Source organism: Lissotriton vulgaris, chromosome 3_1, assembly GCF_964263255.1.
Source record: "Lissotriton vulgaris chromosome 3_1, aLisVul1.2, whole genome shotgun sequence".
NCBI lineage: Eukaryota > Metazoa > Chordata > Amphibia > Caudata > Salamandridae > Lissotriton > Lissotriton vulgaris.
This window is the reverse complement of record NC_141689.1, coordinates 1,596,412,416-1,596,439,501: the sequence shown is the minus strand read 5'-3', so window position 1 is coordinate 1,596,439,501 and position 27,086 is coordinate 1,596,412,416.

Below are 27,086 nucleotides of genomic sequence, written 5' to 3'. Positions count from 1 at the left end.
TGGAGATACTCCTTGGAGATACTCAGGAGGGAACATCTCACAGGGAAAAGCAGGACGGGTTCCCCAGCGGTCTATAGCGCCAAGACGCCTCCGGGTAGCAGAGCGCTTTACAAGACACACACATTTACATTACACATTTACAATTACTTTTACTGCAACGCTCTACTGTTGGAGTCCCCCAAATACCTGATTCAGAGACTGCAACGTGTTCAGAATACGGCTGCAAAATTGGCCTTGTCTAGACCACGAGGCTCTTCTGCCTCAATGTACCTAGATGGGCTACACTGGCTCCCTGTGCAGCAAATAATTCATTTTAAATCCCTTTGTATAGGGTATAGGGCTCTGCATGGACTTGGCCTAAGCCGCTACAGAAGAAACTGGTTTGGTATATTCCCACCCGGAGCCTCCGTTCCTCTTCTGCCTGTCTGTAAAAGGTATCCAGGTTCAACATGGCCAGACTGGGTGGAAGAGCTTTTAGTATTGCTGCCGCGAAACTCTGGAATGAACTTCCACTTGAAATCAGACAATGTAGTACCTTGTCCCTCTTTAGGAAAATGATTAAAACGTGGCTGTTCCCCAGAAATTGGTTCTATCGTATTCGAGTTATGTTTTATTTTAGCTCTAGTCCCTCTCAATCCAACCTGGCCTGTGTTCACATATCTTTAGCGCCAGGGTACTAGCTGGGTGTTTGCACGCTCTATAAATACTATATACAATACAATACAATACAATACCTAATTTCACACCTGCCTGTGAAACACAAGTGCCTTAGGTCAAAGGGAGCCTTTGTCTCCACTGGCAGAAAAGACACTTAAATATCAGAGGCTGTGAAGCTTTGAAATTCACCGATCTGATGGTTATTTTCACTGGCCATCCTGGGAGGGCTGAGGTGTGACCTTCTTCTAGTCTGGGTAGTTTGTTTTATGTCCTCTGGGAGTGATTACACTCACAGTAGGAGGTCAGACTTGTGTATTGGCGGTAAACAGCTCGGGAAGACTGCCCAGTCACAAGGAACTCTGTATCTTGGTAGCCAACCTCTAAGGGTGCCATATAGGTGCATGCCAGCTCTCCCTGGACATTGGAAACATGCCATGGGTGAAAAGGCATGGTGTTTGATACAAAACACAACTACATTTGGTGGTACCAATGTGGATCTGGCTATCTCGGTTTTGTCCTGTAACCAGTCCACAGTACTAAGAATTTTACAATCTAATCCTAATACAGTACTGGCGTGTGGGGTAGCTAGCTTTCTTACCTGGGTGTGGGTGATCAGAGTTAAAGCTGTGTGATGAACTTTTTCTTATACAATCACTTGTTTTCCTTTTAATCCAAAGCTATAAATGGTTTTAATACTATTTTAACTTGTCCTTTTAACTATTTATTAAGAATTCTTTTTAACATCATGAATTGTATTTTAAATGCTATGTGCTTTTAAGATATCATTATATCGAAATAAAGCTTTGTACTACTACTAAAGTCCACATTAACTTATGGGCCGAAGTTCACTTACAGTAAACTTGAATGGCAAGTTTACTGTAGAGGCATATATATCTCAACATATATGCCTTCACCATTAAAGTAATTCACCCTGCCTCCTGGGCTTTAGGAGGCCTACCTTGGGAGTGACCTATATATTTTAAAGCAGTGAGGAGACTCTACCACACATGGGGTGGGGAGAGTCGAACTCGAGCAGGGAAGCTGCTCGGGCAGGCTGCTGTAGCAGCCCTGCTTACTTTACTTTTACTCCGGTCATTTAGGGTGGCACAAATAATTCTGTAACTCTGGTGACCTTTTTAACACCCTTGCCCTGGATACCACTGGTACCATATAATAGCGACATATAAGGGGTTTGAAGCATCTCACCAATTTTGTGTACCAATGGAAATTACCTTTTGAGGGAAACAGCACTGGCACTGAGGCCTTATTAGCGGGTCCCATTGCACTTTCAGTTCCAAAACCAGAGCATCCGTTAAAAAATGTGAGTCGGGGGTGACCATCCAAAATGGGCACTTTCCTACATGGGATATGTATCCACTTTTTCCCTACAAAGGCTTTGCTTGCCAAGAAAATCTTTTCATGGCTAGAAAGTGGTTGTTTGGAGGGTCTGCTAACTCCTGACTAGAAACTGGGAAGAATGAGAACATCCTGTTTCACTTGTAAGTCGTGGTACTCGTTTCTTCGTGGAAGCTCTAAGCTTAATAATTCTGAGAAGTAGAATTTTGTAGCTGTAGTGCTCCTACCTCTCTTACTGAAATAATTTGATGATCTTTCGACCAAGATCAAGAGGTCTCTGTTGAATACCTTCAGCTATAACATTGTGCCATGATGCACTGACATAATTGCTCAAGGAGGTGATATGGAAATCAAGAGAAGCACTAAGTTTACACCAAGTGCTATTGGTGCAACATGGAAACTTGCAATTCGGCAGCATTGTTTTTAAATCTAGTCACCAGTGGCTCTCTACCTCATTTGAGAGATTGTACCACTGAATATCAACATGAATATTCACATCCAAGAATATCATGACAGAATATCAAGGGACAAACTATTGAAAGGTAAGTAATTATAGGGACGTATGGATTTACTATTCCAAACTCCACATCTACGTACCTTAAAGATACATGTGCAGAGTTGGCACACATATGTGGAGTTAGGTATGAAACATCTAGACTTACCTAATTTGGATATTTAGTACAATTGAAATTCTGACTTCAATATTTAGTATGCACAACCAACAGAGAGTATTCTGAATAGGCATGAGCACTTTAATTCCTGTGCCTTGGGGTAAGTCAAAGCACAATAATGGGGCAAAAATGTATCTGTACATGAGCAGCGATCACCAATGATAACAGTCGGAGGAGTTGAGTCATTGACAGCTACAAGCCCTAGGGCAGCAAGTGTTGTGTGAACAACTCTAGGGGCTGTATAGGTAGCACTGAAAACGTCTGTTGCCATCTTACTATAATGACTAAAGCCTCCATGGATTTTCCACCTCTATACCTCTGTACCTTCATGTAACTGTGATGCCTCCTTCTCTAGCTCTCATTTGAAGTGCTGCCAATGCACATGGCTGGCCCTGGCATGCCCTTGGCAGCAGCAGGTGTGACTGTGTATGTATGTCTGTGGGGAAACAGCCTTTACCACGCAGCCGGAACCACATCGTGCCTTTACAACGCAGGCAATACAACGAATTTGTTATTACTATGCGTTTGTTTACCATGCAAGTCTTTACAAGGAATTATTCTAGCGAACGCTTTACCGGACTGGTTTTGGATTTTAAGTCCAGCTCCCTCCCTACTGTTGCACACACTGGAGAGGGAACAGTAAATTATACTGTTCCACAGTCCAGCACTTTCCTAAGCCAAGTCGTTTTAACCACTTTGTGGTAAAGGAATGAATGGTAATGATGCGTACATTGTATTGACTGCTTTGTAAAAGCATGCATGGTAAGCGCTTGCATGGTTCCGTCATACAACCATCTATGTGGTATTTCCCTAGATGAAAGGCAATCTGCCTCCTGGCCCTGCTTTGTCTCATTGCAAACTGCCCTACTCATCTTTGGTGACATGAAGGAACACGCTGTGGTCAAAAGAGTGACTTGCCACATTTTACTCAATGACTGACAACTGATTTAAGGGTTTCCACTACCGGAACAGAAGGCTAGGAAGAGTGAAACAAATGCTACAGTATATATACACCTTGGGATACCCTAGAGGTCCAGCACTCTCTGAAACATCATCCAGCACAATGAGAAGTAAAAAGGCCGCAAAGCAAAGAAAAACACAAAACCAAGAATAAAACTCATCAGCAGTGAAGAGCAAAGGGTGAAATAGGAGGCACAGTAAGATGAAGAGGCTCAGGGATATTCCTCCATTAAAATACCAGTAAAATGGCAAATTTACACTAGTAGGCGTTCATCATAGATGATTTCCTAACTATGAACTTGTCAGATGCAAATTGTCAAAAATAGATTGTCAATGCGGCATTGGTCGGTCTTATTCAGAGCCATTCTTGCGGCGGTATTTTGCAATATCTGAAGCCTGGAGAAACGTTATTCATGGAATGTTTAGTTTTGCACCATATACCTATGTATCTACGATAGGGTGTTTACACTATCATTGAACTTTATGTTATTTACCTTGTACCTATGTATCTAAGATACTTACCTTGTAAAGCGCTCTGATACCCGCAAGGGTCTTGTTCGCGCTATATAAAACTTTCAAAATAAATAAATAAAATAAATCAGTCCCCACATGAGAATAACATACCCTTTTTCCCATTAAAAAGTCTCCGTGAGAAATTATCTAGACAGCTTTCCCATCCTCTGTCACTCACTAGGTAGGTCTCCTCCTGCCCTGTCTCACAGAGTATTTACTCAGTAAAGACCTCCATATTCCAACAATTTCTTGAATACTCCTCGACTGCCACACTCTAGATGGCACTTAGTAGGTGCACTTCTAAATGATCCTCTTTTGTAGATTGAATATAGGTTTCCAAGGTCCTTCAGGGGATTCTACAAGTGGTGCTGCTTTAAAACGCTATCCAGGGGAGCCTTTGCTACATCCAAATGTAAACTTGGACTTCACACCCCAAGACATTAACAGTGCAGTGTTACTAAATCTGTCAGTGTGCTTGCTTGCACATCCTGCATGCTGACCTCTGAATGGAGCCCTAAATGCACTCACGAAGATCAATCTGTATTGGAGCATTCGGGGCTAACCTCAAGGCCAGTGGAGCACCCACAGAAAAATAAAGGGTTGTGTTTCGAACCACTTTTTAACAGATCACTAATTTGCTCTGTTATAACTGTCAGCCTTAGGGTGGTCTTCCCCCAAACATTTTGCTACTTACCTCCATGTTTGCATTGAAATTAGTTTTTGTTCGCCTTAGGACTATGTGCACTTTACCACTGGTAACCAGTGCTAAAGTGTTGGTGCTCACTCCCCTAAACATGGCGCAATTGGCTTACAGCTGATTGGTAAATGTTATTTACTTATGCGTCCCTTGTAGAGTAGCAACCCAAATACCCAGAGCATGTAAATTAAAGGTTGCAAATGGGCCTGCAGCACTGATTGTGTCACCCACTTAAGTAGCACCTTAAAACATGTCCCAGGCAAGCCAGTGCAGCTTGAATGTAGTTTTAAACTGCTACTTCGACTTGGCAATATAATCCCCTTGCCAGCCCTGAAAGATTTATTTTATTGCATTTAAGTGACTTAGGTAGCCCATAGGGCAGGTGCTTCGTAATTAAAAGGTAAGTATGTATAATTGATTGCTTGATTAATTAAAACCATTAACATCAGGTAACGAAGAACTGTCTAATTTAAATCTTAAATAAAATACAATATCGATAAAATGCTGGAATGGTCATTTGTGCAACATTAATATAAGCAGGTTTAAAGTACAAAATGCATTTTTTTCAGTTTTTCATGTCTATTCCAACCCAAAGCTTTTGGATTTGGGATAATAGAGTGACAGTAGCCAATACTTCGAACAACCTCATCACCCAATAAATGTGGTTCTCTAGGACAGTACAAGATTCCATTTCACGAGCAAAGCTGCAATAGAAAATTAAAATGCAATTTGCTTTTGTTAATGTGAATTCCCGTCTGAGCAATTCTGATTAAAGTTAAGACTTTATACAAATTGTAATTTGGGTTGAGTCTACAATATGAAGTATTAAAACTGCTTTTTAAGTTATTTTGGGCTAATACTTTAATAAAATGATAATTAAACATTTGTACAGAGTTGTACATTTAGTTGAGCCTGCAATGTGAAAAGTTTAATGAGCTGCTGAGATCTGTACGAACAATACTTCTCAACAGTGGCTGTGGTAAGATTATTTAGTCCCTTAAGGCCTTTGATAATTTAATTATTCAGTCATGAGTTATTCCTGTTTGTCTTAAATTTTTAATCTTTGCTCGATTATTCTCAGGAATTTTACTGCTTGGCAGCTCAGTTGGGCGACTTCTCAGGAGAAGCAAGTGATTACCGCTTGCTTACATGTACATAGTGTGATGACATTAAAGAGCGGCCACCGCAGTGCCCTTCGTTCTTGCAGTGGTTCCTTACATATACATATCAGGTGGACAATGTCTTCTCCCTCCCCGCATAACCGGCAATGTAGTGACAAGCGGTGTGTCCTTAGTGGAAGATGGAGAGCTGATGGTAGGACTCTAAGGCGATGTCGCAAGTATTCCTCCTTGATGTTCTTGGAGAAGCCGATACCTAAGTAGACTTGGGGGGTTGAATTTATATAGCTTTGTAATGTGAACCATCCATGTGCCCTTGCAGATAGTGCTGCTTTGTCCATCAGCAGTGAAGCTCATTTGACTGTTTTGTTCAGCAGTTTTTTTAAGCTTTCATGTGGCCCTGAGGTCTCTCAAAGTCCTCGCAAGCCAAGCTTTAACACTGGATCTTTCAAGTAGAATCTGGCCGCGCCCTTCTTCTTTGATGATAGCTCTAACAATAAGTGGGCCTTTAATGTACCGGGTACGCCTTTTCTGATTTTATGCCAGCATATAACATATGATCCCCTACAGGCCAGCCCTTGCCTCTGGATGCCAAATTCAAGTCTTAATTGGGCTGGAGATGTGTAATTTGGCAGATTGAAACCAATTTGCAGGGCTCTGTAACAATGCTTTCTAATATGGCCTCGCCTCTCCCTCTCATTGCCTTGCTCCTATATGTAATCATCAATAGGAGTTTTACCTGCATCAATTGGATCAGCAAAGATAGGCCTGTACCAGTGATCTTGTTTTTTATATTTTTCAGAGCCACCACAGTCACTATCCCTTTTCTTTTTATAGCTTCCTTTTGTGCTGCAAATGATCCTATGCAGTCTATGGTGATTCCCAGACATTTATATTCTAAGACAAACTCCAATGGTTGCTTCGCCAATTACCTTTGATGGATTCCTTTGCCCCTTCCCTTATAACTTTAGAATTGTTCACATTTATTGTCAGCCCCTTCTCATCTGAGATGCTTTGTGTTTCATCAAGTAGATGTTGAAGGCCGACAGGGGTACGGCTGATACGTACGTAGAACAGATTTGAGAGGACGAGCCCAACCCCCATATTTGGAGATTGTGAGTTGCATTCATGTGCCAATAAGAGGTTGAAGAGTGTAGGAGTAAGTACACAGCTGTTTCAGACCCTGTGTCATCGGAATCTCCTTTGTCAAATGATCTCCGACCCCCATATTTACTTGAATTCACATATCTGAATGTAGGATGATTAGTTGTTTAAGGAGAAGAGATACAATGGTCCAATTAGAAAGTTTAATCCAAAGTTTGTTCTGGTTGGTGCGGGCAAATGCAGAGCTGTAATCTATGAAGGATACATACCTTGGCTGCTTAATTGTAATGATACAATCAATCAGCAGGGAGAGGGTTAATATATATTGATAGTAGTCCCCATATCTTAGATGAAGTCTGTTTGATTCCAAGAAAGGATTTTGTTTTTCGTTGCCCAGTTTGTCAATTCGTTCAATAGGATCTCAGCATATGGAGAATGTATTCAAATGCAGGTTTCAGTGCTTATGTCCAATAGTCCCAGTCTATTTTGAACAAGAGTGGAGGTATCCCATTAGATCCTGGGCATCCTCTCCTGCCCTTAGATATTCTTTCAGTAATTTGTTTGATAAAGGGTATCTGATCAGTGTGTGTTGTATCCATTCTCTCAGGCCCTGATGAGGCCTCTTTAGTAATAGGAGCAACATCTCGACAAATGTCCTTATTGAAGAGACCTTTGAGAAAACTTGTCCAATCTTTTTCTGTTAAATCAGATTTGATCCCCAGATTATTTGGGTTTAATAATTTGTTAATCGTGTGCCAAAATTGAGATCTGTTGTTAGTTTTGATATTAAGTAATAGTCTGACCCACAGACTCTTTTCAGATTCTTTTTCGAGTCTCCAGATTATTTTCTTCTGCCTTCTTTTTAGTTGCCTGAGTTCTCTTTGAATCTCTAAGACCAGCTCTCTTCTTTGTAGTCTCTGCACTGCTTGTTTTATTGCTTTATTGAGGTGCTGAATAGAAGCATTCTTGAAGATTGCTGAACTCCCTTGTCCCTGCTTTACTACGTTTTTTTGGCGTGGGCCTTTTTCAGCTGTGCAGGGCTTTTAAGCAGTCCCAGCTTGCAAGTGGATTTGGTTCATCCGCTTGTTTATCTTACAGAAGCATCTTTGCAGAGGTTAGTAGTTTTTCTGGGTCCCGGATTTTGCATTTAACTCTTCTGTTGTTGATGGTTATGGCGGGGCTTGATACCTTTACCGGTTGCATTATAGATGTAACTTAAAAATGCAAATCGAACTGTTGTGGAAGATGGTCGCTATGCTTAGTTGCTCCTATATGATAATCAGCCACTTTGTGGAACAGTGGTAGTGATGCAAATGTTTAATCAATTGTTGTGGTTGTAACTGTGTTGTGGTAAGTTGGAGCAGGAGGACAATCCCCTGAAAAGTGCCCATTTAGAGCACGGGAGTCCATGTGTTCTATTGTTGCTAAGGGGTTGTCTGCAGTTTTAGTTTCTTTTCCCCAGGTTTCCCTACTTTTGGGGAGATATACTGTGCCAAAGTGTTTGTTCCTAGTGTGTCTTCTTGATTTGTTGTGCCCAGCATGTGCATATTAAAATCTTCAGTGATTATAAAGTGTGATGTTCACTCTTCCGTTAGGATTATGATTAATTTCCTTTCTAATTGATAAATTCCCCTGTCCTTCTCTCATGGATTCAGATATACATTTGTCATTACCAGTTGGAGGGATTCAATTGGTCTGTGTACCGACAGTCTTAGGACTTGTATTGCAATAGGCAATGCTAACTTGATTGATAGCTCTGTGGCTGCATATATGTTGTTGGTGGAGGTATAAATTTATACTCCTCCCATAAGATGGCCAAATGTGGTGAGTTCACCCTCTTGTATATGGTGTAATTTAAAACCCTGTAGATGAGCTTGTTGTTCCAGTCAGGTTTCATGTAAAATAATGAGATAGAATGTGCAAAAATATTGGATTAAGTTAATGTCTGCTGTCTTATTTCCCACCCCATTTATATTCCAGGAACAGAGCCTTAAGATGTTTTTTTCTTTTGCTATAATCTTCTTATATTGTCAGAGGTCTTTGCTTCAATTGTTTATTTTACTTAAAAGGTTGTACATGTACTTTTAAGTGTTACATGTCCTGGTAGTGAAAAACCATAGGATAACATTTGGTTGCCTTATTACATTTAATAAGTGGTAATGTTTGATTGGGGCCATGTAGCCAGATCATGTTTGGTATGTATGAAATTGTAATGAAATATCCACTTTAATGGTGAATCAGATTTTTTATTAAAATTTTGAAATTGCCACTTTTAGAATGTTAGTATTATCCTGTTCCTAGCCCTTTTGTGCATGCAGCCTGTCTTGGGTCACATGACTGGGTGTAACTCACAGTTAGACTTTATGAATTCCTTCCAGACAGCCATACAGTAGAGTGATTAGTGTACCTAAATAGGCCAGGGCAGGGGAGTCATAAACGTCCATGCACCCCAACTAAACTTTCTAGAAACTTCTCCACTTTTCAGAGGAAGAGCACTAGGTATTAAAATAGGACCATCGGACCCACTCTTTGGTTCACTTCGGGATCTGTGAAAGGGCTCTCAAAGGACTACCTCCTAATGTGACCTGCTGTGCATTCTGCAAGACTGCTTTGCTGTACCTGGAAGCACTGCTTTGCTCCCTGGAACCCACCTTGAATCCTGAGAAACCAGCCATGCTGTTTGAGCCCTGCATCTTCACCTGCAACAAGGGCCACCAGAATGAATCCAAGGGCTAGTTTATTGACTTCCTGCTCAGATCTACAGGGACACAAAAGGTTCTCACCCTCTTGAATCTGTACCCAGAACCAGCTTCAGTGAGTCACAAACCCACAAGTGGTGTTCCACCTGTTCTGGACCTTGCTTGTCAATTAGTAAATCAAACAAGACTTATATAGTACAGCTAATCCCCCAGAGGGTATCCAGGTGCTGAGGATCTTGCTACGGAGACTATTGTCGAACAGCCAGGTCTTGAGTCCATTCCTGAATTCCAGCAGAAAGGATGAGGTCTGGAGGTGAAGAGGCAGGTCATTCCAGGTCCTCAAGGTAGAAGAAGGAATGACCTCTGCAGTAGCTTCAACATATTTAAGGGGTCTGAGCGAGGTAAAGGGTGATGGAGTGGAGGTGTTTGGAGGGATGGTGGAAGTCCAGGCAGTGATTGATGTATGCTGGTGCTAAAGATGCCCAGATAGCTAAAATCCCAACTGTGGACTTCACCATTTTTGGCTAAAAAGTGCTCTGAACAACCAAGAGGAGACAGATACCTGCCAGTCTGCTTATCCGCCAGAGGTGCATCGCAGGGTAGGATTGACTTTGCGACTTCTCTCGCTACATTCTTCTCTGCACCAGCAAATCCTGTTAAGAGATCCTTCACCAAATGGGGTATCTGAACCCCTAGAACTGTCTATGGGTACAGACCACTGCTTCATCCTGCTGGGGATTCTCAACTTCCAAAAAGAGACTAAGTCCAAATGTAGAAATTTTCATCGCAGCTTCAACCGAAGGCTTCCCAATGACAACGCTGCCTTCTCAGACACCGCCTGCAGCCGTTCCTCTCTGAACTTAAGCTTCTCAGAAAATTTTTCTTAAAATTTCTTCTAGATCTGAAGGTAAGCACTGACCAAGCCCAATCCACTTCTTGTAGCCGTACTGCATCCCATTGCGGTTGGCCACATTTTCTGACTTTAACCCAGTTGGCACTTTGATCTTTTAGGTGCTAAAAAATAAAAAAAAATCATAACTCTGGTTCTAACGATTGAACTTTTGTTGTTTTGCTGTCAAATAATTTACTAATATTTACTCTTTTCTTTTGTATGGGATTTTTCTTGTGCTGTGTTTTCACTTTATTACTGCTTCATTCATACTTTACACATTGCTTCTAAGTTAAGGCTTTCTGCCTTTTCTGCCAAGCTTCGAATCTTTAAGCACAGGCTAATTTAGTGACTTTTTGTGGTTCACCCTTTAAGGGAGCGTGAGTGTTGCTTGACCAGGCCTCACACCCCAGTCAATAAACAACCCAATTTCTCACATGCTCTGCCATGTGCAGGTCACTCTCTTTGCCCTACGCACACTAGATTATGGTGATCACTGGTACAAATTAGGTGGGCACCAATTCCATAATACAAGAATACAACCCCAGAAGTACAATTTAATCAATGTAAGTAATTGATTACACCAAATGGATTCCCAAAATAAGTTAATGGAATGAATTTGTAAAGCTGGAGCAGTAAAAGAAAGTATACATTTACGTCTTCCAGGGACCAGGTCAGAACAATCTTACAATGTAAAATTAATGCCACAATTTCAGTAGGAAATATTGGAGATAATTTTTAGTTCAACAATGCATGATCCAGTGGTGGCCGGTAATTTTGGTGGAGAGGACAGTGGGTGGGCCACACATGCATACATATACACGCACTCACTCACACCCATGCATTCACATGTGTGTGTAAACACACACACTCATTCCCAACGCTTACAACAAATTCAAACATTTATACATGCACGCTTGCACACAAAAAACATTCAAAAACATAAAGCGTACCTTTCCTGCAGCTCCTGGAGCGGAAAGCCTCTGAGGTCCCTAGAAGGTTAGGATTTCTGCCTTCCTTCAATCATCACAGAGTGGGATGGAGTCAGTGAGACTGCTGACCCCACCCCACTCGGCCCTGGCCACTTCAGGGCCTAAAACTGAAACACCCAGGCCTGAGGCAATCAGTGACACTCCACCTCTTCATGAGGGGGGCCTTGAGGCACTTTGCCAGGCTGAGGAGCAAACATCCACACGAATGTGGAATGCTCATCCTGGCAACGTTCAGCTCAGGCAGCCAGGAGCCAGCACATTTAGCACATGTCTATCTCCTGACTGCCTGACCTTAACAACAAGTGTTCGTCAGGCTGACCTTTGCTCAGTCTGATAGAAACCCTTCTCCAAAAAGGTTGAGGGGGTGTGGCCCCTCCACCCATATAGATGAGCCATGACAGGCATGATCAATAGCTTATAAATGCAACAGTAAGCTTTAGGAGTAACTATATAACTTGAAAGCACAGAGAAAAGATTCTTCGGTCGAACAAAAAGACTAGTTTAAAGCATAGGTAGTGCCACTTTACTAGGGACTTTCAAGTAAATTATATATGCCATTTGGGTATAAGCCAGTTCCACCATCTTTAAGGAGCGAGCACAGGCACTTTATCACAAGATAGCCGTGGTAAAGTCTGCAGAGTCATAAAAGACAACGGGTTCAGAAAACAGGAGGGTAAAGGCTAAAATGTTTGGCGATGATCCTGCAAAGAAGGCCAAGTCCAGCAAGAAAGATACAGCATACATAAATTGGAACAGTATACAGTATTGGAAAATGATTTTCACTACGTTGATGTAATGATATCTGCTGCATTTGAATTGATACTGTAATTCATGGTCGAAGGAAACTTGGATTCCTTCAATAAATGTATGTCTGTTCCATCTAAAGTGTATGGCATTATTGGAATTCAGTTTAGGTGTCTATATTTATTTATTGATACATGCAACATTGTTGTGATAGGGGCAAGTATTAGTTCTTGAGTGTTTCTCATGCTGGATGAATTTGCCCTCATTTGCCCTACTCTATTGTGAAAAACATATTACCTGCAAAATACAGCAACAAAATTCAGTTATCAGAATAATATCCCTCCTGTGATATTTCTCTTGATTACACTAAGCAGTTTGATAGGAAAGGTGGTAGCCACTTATTACCCTAATGAAGACGAGAAAATCATTGAAAATTACAATCAGGACCCTTTACAAGTACTACACTTCAGTCCAACTTTAAAAAGACACTTGGGCCAGATGAGCAATAGTGACACACAAAGCAGTGCAGCAGCCAAAAATGTTGTGCTGCAATGCGTACAGAAAACAATGGCCCTATATATTTCTTTTACACAATTTTCTTTTTATAATCAAATGTCATTCAATTATGAGCATGCGTAAAGTCAGCTCGCGGTTACATAGATCCAGAAACAGTTAAAGTATGATGTGCAACAACCAAGAGGTTTCAAAACAGCATGTATTTGTTAATCATAGGTTAAGTCAACCAACAGTCAATATCTTACTTAAATTGTAATTAATAAAGGAAGAAAGAAAAAGGGGGTTGCTCCAAGAGAACATGCAAAAAGGTATGCTCTAATAGAGAGAATGAGGTAGGAAAGGGGAAAAATTCCCAATTGCAGTCACAAAGCAATAATTGTTGTAAATCAAGACGGACTGACAACGAATATCAATCTAAATTGGCCTGGCCAGTGATGATTCATTTATACAGTAACTCTGTTCAGCATGTTTAATTCAACATTAAGAGATGTATCATCATTTGCACAATAGAGTGAGGGGATTATAGTCCAGGCCTGCTGGGGGTGGGCATCAGCGTTTTGACCCGGCTTGGGGCACAGAGGAAAACTGGGGCCTCGGCCTGCGGGTCTTCTTCAGGACAGGGGTAAGCAATAAGCATGGGCGGAAAATCCGTTACGCTCGCGGATTTTGCGGATTTTCGGGAAATCCGCAATCCGCGAGATTTGCGAATTTCCCGCAAAATCCGCAAATCCGCGAGCAGCGGATTTTGCTCGCACTGCTCGCACTGTTCGCGTGAGTTCGCGCCCCGCGAATAAGTGCAAAATTGCAGAAATACGATTTTAGCAAAACTGAAAGTAACTACTTACCAGGTTCAAAAGTTCAGGCACATCATTAGTAGCCATTTCCTGTAGTGCTTCCTGAGGGGCCCCTCCAGAGTTCAGTTGCCAGTTGAAACTATTATGTGACCCTGCTCTGAACCTCAGAATAGTTACACATATGCCACAAAGGTCCTGAATTACAGCTAAGGGAGACAAGCAGGAGCCAGGCTGGAAGTTAAAATCCATTAATCAGCCCCTAATTCATTATTGTCAGTTGGGGCAGGGCAGGTGTTGTAACTAATTTTGCAACAATGAAAGCACTTAGCAAGTGCAAAAGATCACTAATCAGGGCGCACTAAGGAAGCAGGTGCCAGCTAAAAAAATATTCTGTGACACATTAATCAGCCCCAAATTAATTCAGGTCACTTGAGGCAGGGAAGGTGTGCTTTGCTTTGCCGAAAATAATGAACACTGGACAACCAGAGGGTGTGGTGATGAAACAGAGGGTGGCATGGGTGGGCCAGAGGGTGGCATGAGTAGTCAGAGAGTGGCAGTGGTGACAGAGAGTGGCAGTGATGAAGAAGAGTGTCCCAAACAGGCTGGACACGTAGAAACAACAAGTTCGCAAAACTTGCGACCCGACAGGTAAGTTCGCAAATTGCGAAATTGTAAAAACCCTCGCGAACTGGCAGAAACACGGGCGAACACACAAAAAAAAAAAATCCGCAAATTCGCGGGAATTCGCGGATTTTGCGGATTGCGAATCCGCAAATCCGCAAAATTTGCGAACGCGAGATCCGCAAAATTCGCCCATGCTTAGTAAGCAACCTGTTCCCGTTATATTTGGCTCCCGGTATGGTCACCCGCTGCAAGTGTGCGTTCAGCAACTTAATCAAGCATGAAGTATCCTCACGGTGATGCGTCCAAGTGAGGATACTTCATGCTTGTTTAAGTTGCTGATTCAAATGCTTCTTACCAATTCACTCGGTCCACACTGCCCTTCAAACATGGATGAGGATCTATACTCGGTCAGTAGAATATGGACCTTTGAGAAGCCATACCGGTATCACACCGCACATTTCCAGCCATGAAACGCCCCCTTGATGCATGGTAACACAAAGTTCAATTTAGCTCTTGTTTGCACTGGAGAGTAAATTACAAAAAAAAAACATTTCTGCTGGATTGAGTCACTTTTGAGACGCAAACCCAGCGCAAAATGTTTGTAAAGCTACCCCAAAGACATAAGGAACTTCGAAGATTCAAGCACTTCAAGGGTTATAATAAACCTCGATTGTGGTGCCAGCACATTTCAATGTGTACAAAATTGACAATGCCAGCATTGTAGAGGTAAGAAAAATACCATTGGGACTTGGAAACATGAATACCAGAGGCCTGCCGTGAAGAAGACTACAAAAATATATATGAAACAATCATCAACAAAAGTAAAGTCTTGAGCTGGAGATCTCTGAGAAAATTTGCAGCTACTTAGATAAAGGACTATGCTCAGAAGATGCTTCCTTAAGAAGACATCAATAGATAGTCCAACACTGTATTGCTTAATTTACTTTATAACCTAAGCAATATTTTCACAGTAAGAAATATTCATAAATGGGCGATCATGAAAAGAAAACTGTGCTGGTCTTGTGCTTAATATAAATTTTTCCGTAGAGGTAGCCTAGTTAAAATCTTTTGGAAGGAATATTGCAAACTTGACTTCACTTCAAAAATAACAAAGCTGTAAATTACTGGCAATTTGAACTGGAACTCCCCATCCACACAGCTTTACCATGAGGCCCAAACTAAAGTAAAAGGAATATCATGGAATGATTGTTATTAACCACCTGGAATCACTAGAGTAAATAAGACTTTACTTGTGAGAAGTAGCCAGGTTGCTAGCCAGTGAGTGAATGGGGGAGATGGCGTGTCGAAGCCCTCCTAAGGAGAGTAAGTCCCTCTTGTGAATTATGCTGCTCTGCACACATTCTGCGAAAAAATACTATTTTCGACTGACCAGGCCAACATTCTGCAAAGTAATACTCACATACAGCCTGAGTGATTAATATCTAGGCGACTACGTTTGAGAATGAGATTGAAAACTGAGAACATCATGGGGACAAGCTGGATCCTTCAGGTCAAAAGGAGCAGCTTATTATATGGAATTAAATGAAGACCCAATTCCTTCAGACTGTCCTCTCAGTCCCTACACCACTAGCACTCTTAAATCGCTTTACTGGAAACCCGCAAATCCCACGTTCTTATCCATGTGCCACTAAACCCCATCCTAATTCAAAAACAAGGGCACTTCCTGTTCTTCTTCATCACAACAAGAAACACATGTTAATATTCTACATATACACCAACATTTGTTCTAGGAACTAAAGACAGTAAACTGAAAGTTTGTGAAAACCTTTTTATTGTATGTACCCAGATGCTCTACTGAGCTGCCATGTCTTCCTGAATGCAAAAGATGTATTTTCCTGTCAAGTTATCTTATCATTTTGAAGAAACAAGGGCGTAACTACTAAATTGCATTAAAAAAGGTGGGTCTATTTTAAAAGCTGTGAGAAAGACCAGGACAGGTGAAAGAGAACGTTGAGGCATATTAACCTGCAATAGCGATAATTATCGCTATTGCTTGGTTAGAGACAAACATTTTCCGCTGAGCTGCGCCGATTTTTACCGCAAATAAACCTTGGTATTACCAAGGTTTATCGCAAATGCGATAAAAATCGCCACAATGCATGAATATTGCAGAAAAGTCCGCGATATTCATGCATTACCGAGCTAATGCTCTTAGCCATGTTATCCACCTCCCATTGGATAACATGGCTAAGAACTGCTCAGGGCAGGTGTTAGCTTTTGGAGATATTCGCGCTTAGCGCGAATATCTCCAAAAGTTGGTAATAGGAGATAGCGATGTTAGCGACTTTTTTCAGTCGCTAACATCTTCGGACGCCCACTTTGCATGTCATTAGTGATAAATATCACTGACATGCAAAGTGGGGCCCAAGATGGTCGCTATCTCCTACTAGCTGTCGCTAACTGGTGTTAGCGACAGCTAGGTAATAGGGAGATAATTTTATCTCCGCTTTCTTGGCTTTTAAAGCCAAAAAAGCGGAGATAAACCCCCTTGATAATATGCCCCCACATTCTTTCCAAATGTACATGTGTGATACTCTGTACAGCACACATATAAAGTGGGAAAAATGTTAAGACATAGTCTTTTTGTATAGGAAGGGTCCCCTTCTGCTACAAAACCTATGCTTAAAAGAACCCCTGCCATTATAGTGCAAGGGTGTGTGCGTTGGCACATGGCAGCCTAACGGACCAGTGCAAGGAAAAAGGAAAACAAGAAACCACCTCTTAATAGATATGGCACTGTTCTCACTCCCATTCATACAGCTCAGCTAAACTTTGGTTGCTGGATTGTGCATATCTGCTCCAGAGTATTCAACACTGCAGAAAAACATATGTTAAGACTGTGGTGTGCAAAGTCCATGGTCCCAATTTATTATGATTACAGTTCCACCTGAGGTCAAACTTTGTAGATCTAGAAACCACAACTCAACTTGGTTTGCCTGAATCGAATCAAAAGGCATTTGTGTGATTAGAGTTTGAGTACTTGCAGAGAAGCAGTACGTGATAATGACTGTAGCATGCCTTCAAATTCTTACACAGAGGGCACTCGAGATACCAAGAGAGCCTTATTAGTACCCAACGGACAGAGAGAGCAGTGCTGAAACTGGGCATTCTGAAGGTGCTGAACACCCCCCCATTAACTTTGAGAGAATGGATTAAAGCTTATCTTTAAGGGAGTTTAGTATATAATGGGCCGATGGCTTTAAAGGGTCATAGGACCATTATATCTTAAACCTCTTTCGAGATAAAATACAGTCATAGGACCATTACATCCCAACCCCCCTTGAGATAAGATAAAGAGTCATAGGAGCATTGTATCCTAAATCCCGTTCAAGATAAGTTTTAATCCATACCCACCCAGTCCACTAATAAAGGGAAACCTAGGTCTGTCTGAGGTTTTTTTTATATATTCCAGATAGACCGATCATGGAAATATCAAAAGTGCTCCCGGGAACACGGTTGAGTCCAACCTTGCTTTTAAGAGCCCGGATCAGCCCCGATGAGGAAGTAGGCCATTACTAGATTGGTTGAGGATCTTACTAAAAAAAGAAAACGATTCATTTTTTTGGATTGATTATTGACTGAGCATCCGCGCGAGATAGAACTTTCCCCAGACAGGCAAGGGATACCCCATGTTTGATTTAGTATTACAACACTAGGAGAGTGTATCCCTTGGGCCAATTCACTCAAAGGTCTCCCCTCCCTCTGTGTAGGCGGGGCACCATTGAGCCCCTTACCTACTGATTGTATAAGCTAAAAGAACGCTACGTGTTTCGGGACTCTTCGCAAGCTCAGATCCATTTTTAAATTCTTTGATGCTCCTACCAGACAGCTTATTGTACAAGCTACGATTTTGTCTAGGTTGGATTATGGTAGTTATCTTTTGCTTGGAGCTAATCAGGCTGAACTTTCTAGACTTCAACGCGTTCAGAACGCTGCCGCCAGGGCTCTGGTAGGCTTACCAAGATTCTGTTCGGCCAAAAAAACTATTCATAAGCTCCATTGGCTCCCTGTTGCTCGGAGAATTAAGTTTAAGTCTCTTTGCCTCTCGTTTAAAATCCTGAAACACTCTTCTCCTCAGATTCTGGAGCATCTCATCTCTCCATATGCCCCCACGCGGTCTCTGAGGTCCTCAGGATTACACCTGGCTACAGTTCCGCGCTTCAAGAGGTCTAGGACCGGCGGCCGCTCCTTTAGAGTGCTTGCTGCTAGGCTATGGAACTCTCTTCCCGTCCATATCCATGCGATTGACGGACTCTTGGCTTTCAGGAAGGCTGTTAAAACTTTCCTCTTTCCTTTGGATCCCTAGTGTTGTTGTGTTTATGTCCCTGGTATTGCTTTTGTCCGGTTTTCTGTCCTGTTAGCGCCAGGACGCCCCTTTGCTGGGGCATCTGTGCGCTCTACAAATCCGGATAACATAACGGTGCCTGCTGTAGGTGAAATAATTGGTACCATTGGCTGGCAGTGGCACCCCAAGATAAGTATATAAACTCCAGAAAACCCCCACACATAGTGTGTGTGCAAGGAACCAAAAATAGAGGTTTTCTGTTTAGCACAAGAAAGCCTCACAGTAAGAAGCAGCAACTCTTTGTTCATCTGCCCAACCGTAGTAATGTTGCAAAGAAATCTGACTGGATTCCTCGATTATCTTTAGTATTTTGCTTCAGTAGATGGCTGAAATTCATCTGGCTGCTATACCTGACGTTTCACCAACTCCATCCCATGACTCCCGCACCTCAGCCTGTCAGACAAAAATCCCTTTGCTTTCAGCAGCTCAGGGTTTTAGCTACTTCATTACCAGCAATACCTCCATGAAGCCTTTAGTGCGTGCAACATTAGATCCCACCTGGATTATTTCGAGTTGTCAACTTCCCTGACAGCACTTTTTCCATTAGGGGCACCACAACCTATCTTCCTTTCATTCTCTATGAAATGCTTTTTCCCTAAGGCACAAAGTGCACTTTTGATCCTCACACAAGACAACCATCTGCAGTAGACGACCATAACTGAGCAGGTCATCAGGGAAAGTCAAGAATTATTGTGGTGCTAAGAAAAGTGACCGATGACTACTACATTTTCCTTACCTCAACTCTGACCGTAACAGATGAGAATCTCTGAAAGACAAAAAGCACAAACAGGATTACTGTTTGCTTCTGTAAATTTACAAGCTGGACTACATAAAAAAAATTACAAGCCCCAAAGCACAGAGTGAAGTAAATAGTTCAGCAAACTAATTTCTTAAATTCAAAGCAAGAGATCAGTTGTATTCCGGAAGGCTAGCCGATTTAAGGAGTGCAACCCAGCCCTACTTATTCCTGTGGTGCAAAAGATCACTGACTAAGGCACTGATAGAGAATCTATTACAAGAAGTAAGATGGTAAAAAAGTCCTTACATTCATCTCCGATCTAATAAAATACAGTTAATTCTTCACTCATGTCAAACCTTCAGCCCTCATCCATTTGGATTCACAGGTTGCATGTTCCACACCTGTTTTTCATCACTTACACATATCCCACTCCACCACATCACATTTCTCGCACCACACATAGACTAATTTAAGTGCTCCTACGTAGTTCGCAAGTCGAAGCACGCCCCAGCCCGTAGAGGACTGGGATGGCCCCAATGATGAAGCATGTCACCGTGGGGCAACCCTGGTGAGTGAGGGGACACTAAGATAAAGAAAAATATATATTTTTCTTCTTCTAAACACATTATTCCAACCTCAATGATTGTTGTGAATATGACTATAGTAACATAGCTAGGCCCTTGATCTCTGGTTCAGAGGTTTTCATGACCTATTTTTTCTTTATGCAAGACTGACATTGTGTATCTTTGCTACCATTTTTTTTTTTTTAATTTTTAAAACCTTTATTTGAAAAAGTGCACACAGCTATTTAGCCTAACATCCCGGAGGCAAGGCAGCATATAGAACCAGGAGAGCAATAGCGCAAGAACCAATGTCACAGTACAATGAAGGTTGATTTTATTAGTTTGTTTCATAAGGAACATAGAGAAAGAAAAAGAAAAAGGCGCCAGAAGGCGCATAAAGAGTGGCAATTGGGTAGAAAAACCAGTGAAGCGTTGGCAGTGGGGCAGGGGGAGCAGCGGGAGCACTAGCACAGATACAGGAGAACAGATCAGGAAAGAAGTGGGGGGGGGGAGGAGGAAACAGGATACAGTATTACAGCATGTCACAGTTGGTGTCACAAGTTATGGCGACAGATGTTCCTCCAATGAGACAGGTTCCGGAGGCACACAAATATCTCCCCGGTAAGCATTCCAGGCCCCCCACACCTTCAACCACTTTTTGGGCTTACCCCTGGCAACATAAACCGTCTTTTCCCTGAACATACACCAATCCATGTTGGCTTTCCATTGTACCACCATGGGAGCTACCGAGGCCCCCTACTTCTGTGCGATATCGCGTTTGGCCACCATGTTGCCAAGGGTCACCCACTGCGTCTGAGCCACATTGTGGTCCGTCGGTCCCCAAATGTTGAGGAGGCATCTCCTAGCTTCCACGGTCGCTACCACACCAGTCACTTCGTCCATAATCCGATGCACACGTCTCCAGTAGGAGGCTATGGCGGGGCATTCCCAAAGAATGTGCATAAAAGTGGCAAGGGCACCGCAGCCGCGGCGACAAAGCCCATCGACCGAGTAGCCCATATGCACAAGCCGGGGGCCAGTCACGTACACCCTGTGCAGGATTTTGAGCTGCACCAGCCGGAGACGAGAGGAAATGGTGACTTCCTTAGGGGAGGAAACTGCACCCTGCCAATCCTCATCGTGGATTTCCAGTCCGTCACGCACCCACTGCTTCCGCACACCCAGGAGGAGGTCAGTGCGAACATTAATAAGTTTCTTATAAGACAGTGAGATGGCACTGTCAGGCATATGGCCATCCAACACCCTGTCTTCCAACGGGGAGCTGTCTGGAATCGCCTCCTCAGCTGGTTTAGCAGAGAGCAATGCGTGTCGCAACTGAGCATATCGGAAAGACTCTGAGTTACCCAGCTGATATTCAGCCTGCAGCTGGGAGAAGGTCTTGATCTCACCCTTCGATATCATATCATCCACCCTAGAGATACCTATGAGGTCCCACTTGTCAAACCCCTTGGTGTGCCATAGCTTGCCCAAAATATCTGAGTCATACAATGGGTGAGTCTAGTCAGCCTGCCTTGCCAGCCCTGCGCCTTGGTGATTGCCCTCCAAATGTGGACCACAGTTCTCGTTGGACCCGTCATCCGCCTGTCCAGAGACCTCGAATACAACGCCCTGTAGTAATTGCCACTCAAGAGCCACTTATCCATCGCATATCCAGGGTTATTTTCCGGACCATAGAAACCGTGGTTGATAGCCGTAAATTGGGAGGCCCAATATTATCTGCGCATGTCTGGTAGTGCTATACCCCCGTCGTACCACGGAAGCGTGAGCATCGTGATAGCGACGCGGGGTCGGCCGTCCCAGAGCAGGGCACGTTGAAGGCCTTCAATCTCTCTGAAGTATCGGGCTGGGACCGGATCTTGGGTGTTCTGCAGGGCGTATAGGAACCTGGGCAAGGACATCATCTTAAATAATGCAGCGCGCCCAAGTAAAGAAAGCGGAAGTTTGCGCCAACCCTCCACGTCACGCCGGAGGCGGAGAAGAGGGGGAAGCAAATTGTGTTCATAGCGCGCCTTCGCATTACCAGAGATATAAATCCCCAAGTATTTAAAGCCCTGGCTGGCCACCTGGATGTTGCAGCCTCTAGGGAGGCGCGGTGTGTCCCCTTTTAGTACGTAGAGGGAAGACTTCGCCCAGTTAATAACAAGGCCGGAATACCGACCAAAAAGTCTGAGTACATCACACGCCACAATAAGTGACTTGCAAGGGGAAGTGAGGTAAAGCAGAATATCATCCACATAAAGGGAGACTCTGTCCTCGAAGCCAGGGGCCCAGCTTATACCGTGCAGATCCGGGTGTGTACGTAACAGGGCCGCAAGCGGCTCAAGAGCGAGCGCAAACAAAAGAGGCGACAAGGGGCAGCCCTGCCTGGTGCCCCTATGAAGGGCAAAAGTCGCTGAGATGCGGCCATTGACGGCAACGTTAGCCAGTGGGTCAGCATACAAAAGCCTCACCCATCCCACAAATCCCGGGCCAAAACCGAGCTTCGCCAACACCGCCCAAAGGTAACTCCACTCGAGAGAGTCAAAAGCCATCGTGGCGTCCAGGGACGCCAGGACTGCCGGCTCCTCAAGGGTGTGAGCCCTGGCCAGGGCGCCGTGGAGTCTACGCAAGTTAAGGGCAGTGTTGCGGTGTGGAATAAAGCCCGACTGGTCCGGATGCACTAAGTCGCCGATAACACCAACCAGTCGATTAGCGATTATCTTGGCGAGAATCTTAGGCTCAGCATTCAGGAGGGAAATGGGACGGTAGGACCGACACAAGTCTCTCGGCTTCCCTTCCTTATGGATGACCACAATAGTGGCCAACCTCTGGTCAAGGGGAAGTAGGCCGTTCTCCGGCGCTTCTAGAAACATGTTACGCAGGTGTGGGGAAACCACTTCCGGCCTGATCTAATATAGCTCAACCGGGATACCATTGGGGCCGGGTGCCTTGCCCGACTGCAGGGAGCGGATCGCAAGTGCGAACTCATCCACAGAGACGTCCCTGTCCAGGTCGTCGCGCTCCTCGTCCGAAAGGCACGGGAGATCGACAGCTGAAAGAAACATTGCCGAATCGGTCTCAGACCGGTCCGAAACAGAGGTGTAGACGCCTCGAAAGTAGTCAGCGAAGGACTCGGCAATGGCACTCGGATCGGTGACGACAACTCCGTCCTCCCCCGTTATCTCGGGTACAACACGGCTAGCCATCTCTCTCCTGTCCAGCCAGGCCAGCAACCTCCCGGCCTTATCGCCGACGTCGTATATCCGACCCTGCTGTTCTTTAGCTAAAACAAGGGCAGCGTTCGTAGCAAGGTCACGGTATTCTGACTGTTTGAGGGAGAGATCGTGCAGGAGAGCGGGATCGGGCTCAGACTCCAGTTGGGAGTCAAGCTCCATGATCTCCTCCTCGATGCGTACTAAATCAGCATCCCTGACTCTTTGAACCTCCGCTATAAGAGCAAAAGCCTCGCCCCTCAAAACTGTCTTAAACGCCTCCCACAAAGTCGCGGCCGACGAAACCGACCCCTCATTTTCAGCAAAATAGAGATCGATGGCCTTGGCCAGGAGGTGACGAGTCTTGGGATTACGGAAATACCACAGGTTAACAACCGCCGGTCGGTCCGACATGGCAACGTCGAAGTCAAAAGTGACCCACAGCGGGGAATGATCAGAAATACCCCGTGCCAGAATACGAGCCTCAGAAACAGCAGGCGCGTGTGCGGCCAATGTAAGAACATAGTCGATCCGAGAAAGACTACCATGGGCGCCAGAGTGGAAGAAATAGTGACATAGCGTGGGATGTAGAAGCCGCCAGCTATCTACTAGCCCCATGGTCTCGAGAAAAGAGGGCAACCACAATTGGGAGCCACGGAGGTCTCTAGGCGGATGGCGGTCCAAGGAGCCGGAGCAGACCCAGTTGAAATCACCCCCCACTATCAGCAATCCAGCAGGCAAATTCAAATTGGTGCCACCAAGGTCCTGGAAGGTGCTAGATTGTAGACCCGGGGGAACGTAAACTGAAAGTAATGTTAGGGCGCGCCCTTCCCATCGTCCCGCCACAGTGGCGTACCGCACCCTCTCATCAATCACAGTGACGTCGACCTCAAGCGGAAGGGACATACGAACAAGAACTCCTGCCCCCCGAGATCCCGAGGAGAACCCCGAGTGAGCCACCATCTTGTACCCTTTGCGGTTAAGAGCCTTGCATGTGTTACCAACCAGATGCGTCTCCTGAAGGAGGACGACATCAGGCATATGACGTTTAATCAATTGAAGCACAACCCCTCTCTTGATACAGTCACCCAACCTGTTAACATTCCAACTGAGGACTCGTAGTTTCCTACCCCCCATCATCGTGACCCCGGCCCCACCCAACCCCAACAAGCCTCAACAACAAATGAAACTGAGCAGTAGATACATCCCATTGCCTAAGAGATAGAAAGATAGAAGAAAGAATAAACAAACAAACTTCCCCACCACCACCCACCACCCTGCACCCCTGCAGCAGACTAAAAAGTCCCCCCAACCAGCAATGTGCCTTTCGCCTCATAAACTAATCTACAAAAAGACCCTAGAGGAGTAAGGAATCTCAGCAAACCCCTCCCGCCACCCTCCATGTACAAAACAGGAAAACTATCAAAATCGGAATAGCATTGGTATTGGCAGTCACAGACACCAGGGACACCAACCGCCATATGCAGCAAAGTAGAACTCAGTCCTAGGGATCAGAACCACCAGTTGTGCCACCGGAATGTTCGTCGTGTTCTTCCCGGCGTTGTGGCAAAGTGTCCAGCCAGTCACTCGCATTCTCCGGCACATCAAAGAACATAGCTCGGCCCTCGTACTAAATCCGCAGTTTAGCAGGGAACAGCATAGAGTATTTAAAACCCATGTCCCTTAGGCGTCGTTTCACCCCTGCAAAACTCTGACGTTGTCTCTGAACGGCCCTGGTGAAGTCCGGGTAGAAGTGCACCTCAGAGTTCTGAAATTTAAGTGGCCCATGTCTCCTGGAGGCTTGAAGAATCACATCCCGGTCTCTAAAGTTGAAGAGCCGGGCAATGATGGGTCTAGGCGCAACACCCGACTTCGGAGGGCCTCCAGGTATCCGATGGGCACGTTCCACAGAAAAGAAGTTACTCAGGCCAGAAGGTGCGAGATGTGTCTGCACCAAGTCTTCCACAAATAGGTCCACTGCCGCCTCCTCCGCTCCCTCCGGAATACCAATAATGCGAACATTCTGCCGCCTTGCACGCCCTTCAAAATCCTCCAGCCTCCTCGAGAATTGGTCGTTGACCGATCTCAGAGTCCGGACCTCCGCCTACAGGTCTGAAACATCGGTGGTTAAGCTGGAGGTCTTGAGATCAAGGGATTTCACCCGATCATTGGTCTTCCCCAAGTCGGCCCTGATCAGGTTGAGATCCACGGCCAGAGTGTCCACCTTATGAGTCAGGACCTCGTGTTGCTTCTGCATTTCTGACCGAATGCCCGTGATGGCCCCCATAATGTCACTCAGAGTAGGCTCGGAACCTTCAGACGAGCCCGCACGATGCAAGTCTTTAGAAGAGGCCACCACAGTGGGCGAGGTCCGCTGCTGAGCGTATCAATCAATTTTTTTCAGCTGCGTCTGAGTCGTCCTACGAACACCTCTGTTCGACGATTTGTCGGGGTCCCCTCTGCCGGCCATGATGGACCCAAGGAGAACAAAGGGCTACGCCGCCCGGACAAGGAAGCAGATGTGTAGAACAGAGGCGAAGTCAGCAAACAGCAGCAGGCGACTCCGCAGCTACATGGACTCCGCCAGCAGGGACCAAAAATGTCCACTTCGCATTCCAATCATGCGGAGCGTCGGTACGACCAGCAGCCTCCCATGAGACAATGGCGCATCACTGGCACGAAGTTCAGCTCGACGTAACTTCGCCTAGGAGCTACGGATTCGAAAGCGGAAAGCAGTTCCCATGTCCGCGACCTCTCACCAAGCAGAATCCACTAATGTGGATCAAGATTTTCAACAGGATATTTGCGGAGGGTCCGCGGAGCTCCGAGCTTACGCGGCCATCTTGGTCGCCCGCGAAGCTCCTCCCCCTACTACCATTTTTTAAGTTAAATAGATAAAACACAATCATACAATTATTCAAATGTTTTACAATTAAAAATAATATATATTGGTATCAATTCTAACCCTATTAACCACAGTTTCACAGTTTAAAACTACACTGATTTCTAAGCTAGGTAATTTGTTAAAAATATTATTAAACTCAAACTGAAACTGAACTGAAAGAAGCAGGAGGAAACTCAAGACCCAACCTGAGCCTTCATAGAAAGATTAATAAATAATAGAAACTCCTAGTCTCTTCGCTGAAGTTGTGGACTGAGGGGCATGCCCAGTTCAGTGGGCCAAAAGTTGGAATTCAATGGATTTTGGGAGCCTCAAAACAGATTACAAACCAACAATAAGCCTGATCATCAATAGTTACACCAGAATCTGTGGATCCAACACTAGAGCGGTCACCTAAAACTTTTATAACTCCCTCCCAGACTTATCTAAGTCGTTGTGTTGTGGTGTATCTTAATTAAAACACTATTCCATCATAAATCCACCCAAGTATAAATGAAAAAGTGTGGAACAGAGAGAAAGCACCTCACGGTGACAACACCAAGGGGACCACTGGCTGGTACTCGTCAGCAGGTCCACTTATCATCATTGGTTACTTTCTCTCTGAGAGAAAAGAACGAAAATATGTGTGTGTGTTGTTAACAAAATCTCAAACCCATGAAATCAAAATCAATATAGAAACCTAAATGTGAATGCACTATCTATACATGCTATTATCACGCATGCCGTTTGGACTCCGTGAGGATATGGACAGATAATCTTCACCTCTATAAACTGGTAAAGCTAGCTAGCTTGGGATAACTTTATTCAGTGCTGCTAGCTTCCCAAATTTATTTTATTTATTTATTATTACATTTATTGAGCGCGCAGCTACCCGGAGGTTTCCCGGCGCTAGGGCAAACTGAACGGTGAAAAGGAGGAAGGGACACTAGTTGTTGAAGAGCCAGGTTTTTATTCCCTTACGGAATTTCAG